This window comes from Brassica napus, chromosome A6, assembly GCF_020379485.1.
Source record: "Brassica napus cultivar Da-Ae chromosome A6, Da-Ae, whole genome shotgun sequence".
Taxonomy (NCBI): domain Eukaryota; kingdom Viridiplantae; phylum Streptophyta; class Magnoliopsida; order Brassicales; family Brassicaceae; genus Brassica; species Brassica napus.
This window is the reverse complement of record NC_063439.1, coordinates 14,484,725-14,491,851: the sequence shown is the minus strand read 5'-3', so window position 1 is coordinate 14,491,851 and position 7,127 is coordinate 14,484,725. Positions and strand designations below refer to the sequence as shown.

Below are 7,127 nucleotides of genomic sequence, written 5' to 3'. Positions count from 1 at the left end.
GTAGTCATATTTGGATTCATGGATTAGGGAGACTAAGGGTGATTAAGCTAGATCTAGGGTGTTTAGCTACATATCCATCTTATTCCTTGCTAGTAGAGTACTTTTAATGCAATTTTAGAGTTGGCCTCTCTAAAGTTGAGCTTTAGGCATTTTATACCCGAAAGGTGTTCGATGAAATGCCTGAACCAACTCTACTAAGCTTTTAACATTCTTTACCAAATAGATTTGATGTTAAAGGTGTTAAGATGGCTAATAGACTTGAACTTAATGATTGCTTAGATAATATTCAACCAAAGAGATTTGATGCTTGAGTTATCTTAGTGAATGAGCATTCATCTAGAGATAGAGTTTGTTTAGGATTGTGCCTAGGTCTAAGGTTGTTAGATTGATTGAAAAGTACCGCCTTTAGATTGAAATTTGATCACCCAAGGTCAATTCCCTTAGCCCATGAGTTCTTCCATTCCATAGAAAGGGAAAGCTTTGTTCTTTATTGCATGTTACTAGTATTTTAGTTCAAAATCACCTTATTACTTGATTACACTTAGATTAAGTTAGAACCTGCATGCTCTTTGAGTCAAAATACTTAGAAATGGATTGACATCTTAATCACTATAATGATTTGATTATTGGACCTTTGAAAAGTCCATTTCAAATTTGGCGTCATTGCCGGGGATCGAACCCGGGTCACCCGCGTGACAGACATGAATACTTACCACTATACTACAACTCTCATTAAGGATAATGAAAAGCAAGAAGGGGAGGTGGTCATCAATGTGGATGATGATGTGGTTATTGTGGATGAGAAAACCAATGAAGAGATCTTGGAGAAGACAGTTGAAGCTAAAGGGAAAGGAAAGGTTGGAGAAGAGAAGAAGGTTGTGAACAAAAACGAAGCTACTACTTCATCAAAAGGAGCTCCATTCAATCCTCCTCCATATGAAGCAAAACTTCCCTTCCCTGGTAGATTCAAGAGACAGCTTTTGAAGCAATACAAGGCCTTGTTTTAGAAGCAAATGAGTGAAGTTCAGATTACTATGCTCATAATTGATGCCTTGATGCTAGTGCCTCAATACAGCAAGTTCTTCAAGGATGCTGTAACTAAAAAGAAGAAAGAGATGGAAGGCATGGTGGTTCTTTCTCATGAGTGTAGTACTATTATCCAAAGGTTAACTATCCCTAAGAAGCTTGAAGATCCAGGAAGCTTCACTTTAGCTTGTGCCATTGGCTTTTGAGAAGTGTCTTTGTGATTTCGGAGCAAGTGTGAGCCTTATGTCTCTCTCCATTGCTAAGAGGTTTGTGTTTACACAATACGAAAAGTGTAGACTTTTTTTGTGCTAGCTGATCGCTCAGTGAAGATTCCCATTGGTATCCTAGAAGATCTCCCTATTATGGTGGGAAATTGTGAGATTCCTACAGATTTGTGGTTTGGAGATGGATGAAGAACCAACAGATCCTTTGATATTGGGGAAACCTTTTTTGGCTACAGCAGGGGCTGTTGTGAATGTTAAGGAAGGAAAGATTAATCTTCATCTTGGCAAGGGGAACATTCTTTATTTTGACATCAAGGAGGTGATGAAGAAGCCCACTAACCAAAGCCAAGCATTCTTCATTGAGGAGATGGAAGCTTTAGCTGAAGAATACTTGGAGGAATTAGCTATTGAAGACTCTCTTGAACATGCCCTAACAGTTGATAGAGAGACTCAATTGATTGAAGATGAAGAGAGTGCAAGGTATGTGAGGATGAAAAGTGAAGAAGACAACTTCATAGAGCTTCCACAAGAAGTTCATCACGCGGCCTCAGTTGATCAACAAGAGAACCTCCAAGAAGATGATCGGAGTGAACTCAAAGCACCAAAAGTGGAGCTTAAACCTCTTGCCCTTGGTGTAAGGTATGCATATCTTGGACAAAATGAGATATACCCTGTCATTGTGAGTAGTGAACTGAGTGAAACTGAATTGTCTAAACTTTTGAATGAACTAAAAAAGTATAGAAAGGCAATAGGCTACTCAATAGATTATATTAAATGGATATCACATTCTTTATGCATGCATAGGATACACCTAGAGGATGAATCTATGACTTCTATAGAACATCAAAGAAGGTTGAACCCCAATTTGAAAGATGTTGTTAAGAAAGAGATTCTATAACTTCTAGATGCAGGTGTAATCTATCCTATTTCGGATAGCAAATGGGTGTCTCTTGTGCATGTTGTCCCAAAGAAGGGTGGAATAACTGTGGTTAAAAATGATAAAAATGAACTGATTCCAACAAGAACAATAACGGAACATATGATGTGCATAGATTATAGCAAACTTAACTCAGCATCTAGAAAGATTCATTTTCCATTGCCATTCGTTGATCAAATGCTAGAGAGAGTTGCAAACCATCCCTATTATTGTTTTCTTGATGGGTATTCAGGGTTCTTCCAAATCCCCATACATCCAAATGATCACGAAAAAACGACTTTCACATGCCCTTATGGTACCTTTGCTTATCGAAGGATGCCATTTGGGCTATGTAATGCTCCAGCCACTTTCCAATGATGCATGATGTCCATTTTCTCTGATCTTATAGAGGATGTTGTGGAGGTGTTTATGGATGACTTCTCTGTCTACGGATCTTCGTTTTCTGCTTGTTTGTCCTATCCGTGCAGGGTCCTAAAGAGATGTGAAGAGACCAACCTTGTGCTGAACTGGGAGAAGTGTCACTCATGGTTAAAGAAGGGATTGTGCTTGGACACAAGATTTCAGAGAAGTGGATTGAGGTAGATGATATACTTTGGATTTGACCCGTTTTCATCCATGGTATATAGGTGTTTTACTATATATATATATATCTATGTTTTCTACTCTTCTAGGTATGTTTTCAGGTTTAGGTGCATTTTGGAGTAAAGCTATGACTTTGGAGCATTTTGGAGCTTAAAGGACATTTCATCCGAGCTGACCATGTCGACGAGAGGAAGAACAATCGATCAATGCACATCCAGTGCTGTCGATCGACACATGATCTGCCTCGACAAATGAAGATTAATATCGATCGATGTACACAAGTACCATCGATCGATGTCGAGACATTGGACATGCGACATTTTGGATCCAATGGACTTGAAGCCCAAGTCCAAGCCAAATTACAAAAATGCCCTGACGAGTTTTTAACCTAGTATATTATATACTGCCTAAGTGTTTTGACGGCAGGGAGAGCTTTTTGTTACAGTTTTACTTTGAGGGAGAGAGAGAGAGTTTTGGAGAGAAGATCACTTGTGATTGGAACTCCTTGTTTTCATTTCTTTTCATCTATACTATGAATTTCCATTTCTTCATTGTCATGAATTGCTTTGCTATGTCTGAGTAGTTCATTTATTAGATCCAGGGTTCAGATAGGTTTGTGGGATTAGCCCCAAACTATAGATCTGTCTTGTTGTGATATTCATGATAGATTTATATTCATTGTTTGTTTTAGCCTTGCTAACTAGAACATGATCATAGGATTGCATACTCAAACATTCTTGTTATTCCATCCTGACATCTATCTATCATATTAGGACTGCTAGAGAGGGCTAACCGCCAATTTAGTATCTTAATAGGGCATATCATACTCGCGCATAGGCCTGGATAGAACCCGTCGATCGATGACCTTAACTGACTATCGGTCGACGTAGGTAAAGGTGTATCGGTCGACGTCCATAAAGGACCATCGATCGACACTATTTCGTTGTCAACATACTAACCGTTGAGACACGAGATCTAGCTTGTTAACCATTAAAACATGCGACAGCTGATCACTGAGTTAAGCGGTTGAGCTCTAACATATCATGCATGCAACAAATAGGCATCTATAGATATTATAATCTCCAACACCTAAATAGTGGCCCTGCGTCTAATATCATTTCCAACCAAGTTACATTTACTATTTACTTGGCTTGTTACTATTGCTATTTCATCTAAACATTTACAACTCTTAGAATTATTAAACAGTAGATTTAATTGTTCCCTAGCTCCTTGTGGATTTGATCCCTAAGTACTACATCTGAACCTCTTTTGATGAGAGTAACCCTCCTTAGGGTAATTTGAGTGGCATCAAATTTGGCGCCGTTGCCGGGGAGCTTTGATCGCCATTAGATTTAGTTTTATTGATTCTTATTCTCTTCTCTACCCACTTTCTAACATAATCTTTTTTTTTGTCTTTTCAGGTGCATGCCCAGCGGTACCAGAAGCAACTAGGAGAAAGACTTGCTGTTCTCAGACGATCCTGCTCACTTGGAACGCACCATCCGTAGGGGTCAACGTTCCACATCGCTCGACGCAACAACTTCGTCGTCGATCGATACTCACAACCAACCGTTGACCGACACCAGACCTTCATCGTCGATCGATCCTAATCATTCGACAACGATCGATATTACACCGCGTACGTCGATCGATACCGTGTCGTAAAAAATGGTAAATGTTGTTATTCTAACACATGACGAGAACAGAAACATGTATGACCAGGACGGTCATCTGCGTAATGCAACATGTCAGAAAATAGACGCTCAGGGGACTGTAATCCATGATGCTGATGCTACAGGAGCTGCTTAACCTGTAGACGAGGACGCTCGATCGACACCACTGGCCGACTACAATCGTCCAGATGAGTACTATTCCAACAGATCAGCTATTCGACTTCCGGAGATCCAGAAGCAGAATTTCAAGCTGAAGCCTCAATACTACACTCTCGTGTCGCAGATACCCTACTCTGGGTTACCGCACGAGCATCCTATGGACCATCTAGAACGGTTCGAGGATTTAATTGCTGCTATTCGGATGGAAGGAGTCCCCGAAGATTACCTCCTGTGCAAGCTCTTCAGATACACGTTGAATGGAGAAGCGATGCACTGGCTTAGGCAGCTACCCACAGGATCCTTAACATCTTGGGCCGGCATCAAGAATGCTTTCTTACGAAACTTCTTCGATGAGGCGCGCACTGAAGAACTTCGAAACAAAATTTCCACATTCTCGCAGGAGGCTGGAGAGTCTTTCAAAGATGCGTGGATTAGATTTAGGTTCTTCCATCGAGACTGTCCACACCACGGATTTAACGAAGTGCAGCTGCTAAGCACTTTCTTCCGAGGCCTCGCCTTACAGTATCAAATGGCTCTTGATACGGCGAGTTAAGGAAACTTTACTACTCGGAATCCGTTAGAAGGTGTGAGACTTATCGAAAACCTTGCTAACAGCAGCAGTACCAAAGACACTGACTCTGAACGGAAGAAGTCTGTAGCCTCTATCGGGAAGGAACATATGGACGAAGTAAGAGCTAAGTTAGATGTGGTGCACGAGCTTCTTAGGAAGCAAGTCTGTTTAGCTGAAGGAGAAGTAGCAGAAACGGAAGGAGAAGAAAATGTGAACTACATCAGAGGTACCGGATTCCAAAAATTTGGAAACCAGGGCGGAAACAGAAACTTCTTTGGAAATGTGCAAAGAAGTAACCAGAGTTCAAAATTTTAAAAACCCTTCAACAACAGAAAAAGCTACTCGAACTTCTACTACCAGAATCCACCACCCCAGACTCAGGAAAGCAAGATCGAAGAAATGCTTGATCGAGTACTGTTGGGACAACAACAAATCACCGTGGATTTCAACGGTAAAATAGACTCCGCCTACAACAATCTGAACACCAAAATCGAGACCCTAGGGACTCAGGTGAGAAAACTTGAAACGCAACTGATTCAGACTGGCGAAACTATAAAGAGGCAAGAAGCTTTCGCTAGAGAGGCAGGAGCTGATAAAGCAAAGCACCACGTAAATGCCATCATAGATGATGATTTCTGGCAAGTGGTGAGACATGAAAAGCTTGAGGAAGGAGACTTCGAAATCGAAAGCTCCATGAGTCTCGGCGGATCCCAATGGTGTTGACCGATGTCGATTAACTCGCATCGATCGACAGACCATGACGAAAATCGATGGACAGATTACTCTAGTCATCGATCGACGTCGTCCGCTAAATCGACTGAATACAATGCAGTTCGAATTCTAACTCATGAGGAATTCGCAAATAAGCATCCTCACCCACCCTCCCCTTTCTATGATAAAATCGATCGATCGGTTGACCCAACCATCGATCGACAGAGTGAGTCCGACGTCGATCGTCACAATACACCTCCCATCGATCGACAGGCACCTCTGACATACCGAGTGCGGTTACCCTCAATCGATAATGACTATATCAACGCACTCAAACCACCACCTAAACCATTAGCTAGCCCACCCGAACCAAAACCCAACCCTTTAAATAGTTCACCAGAACCAGTTCAAGAAGATTAGGAAACTAAAGGGAGAATGTTAAGGAAAAGAAAGGAGAAAATTCCTAAGAACCTTAAGAGGGAAGCTAACGATAAGGAGATGGATGGTTTCACTAAAAGAATCCTCAGAATCCCAATCGAAAAACCTTTTAATGAAGCTTACTTCACACACCGGTTGTGGATGTTCTTCAGAGAAACAAAGGTAACTGAGGAGGACATTAGGATAAGGTTTCATCAAGTAAGAGAAAAGATGAGACAGAGGATCACATTGTCGAAGAAGAGTGATCCTGGGAAGTTTGCAATACCATGCGTAGTCAAAGGTGTTGAATTTCCCCATTCAATCTGTGACACATGAGCATCAGTTAGTATCCTCCCTAGGATCATGGCAGACCATCTTGGTTTGACCATCGAACCTTCAACAGATTCCTTCACCTTCGTGGATCTTTCAGAAAAACGATCAAGAGGTATCATAAGAGATCTGGAGGTACAGATTGGTAATGCCCTTGTCCCGGTATATTTTCATGTCCTGGACATCAAGCTTAACTGGAACTCTTCACTTATGCTTGGAAGATCTTTCCTAGCTACAGTTGGAGCTGTATGTGACATGAACAAAAACAAATTGTGTCTGACGCTGATAGACCCCAACATCCACTACGACCCTATCCGACCTAAGAGAAAAATTATTAATTCTGTGGATTATGGGAAAGAACTTGGCTTCATTGGCGCATGCCATTGTGGAGCAGAGTACGAATCAGAGTACAAAACAGAGTACTCGGAATCGATCGACACCCACACCTTTCCATCGATCGATTCCAATGAGTCAACAGTGACCGATGACCGCAACAA

General features: G+C 41.3%; 1 non-coding gene across 1 annotated transcript; it reads right to left on the bottom strand.

The window, feature by feature from the left end:
• Positions 1-4,968: 4,968 nt before the first annotated feature.
• LOC125575981 lies at positions 4,969-5,075 on the bottom strand. Its single transcript, XR_007314521.1, has one exon. It is a non-coding gene; the product is annotated as a small nucleolar RNA R71 (small nucleolar RNA).
• Between the last annotated feature and the right edge of the window lie 2,052 nt (positions 5,076-7,127).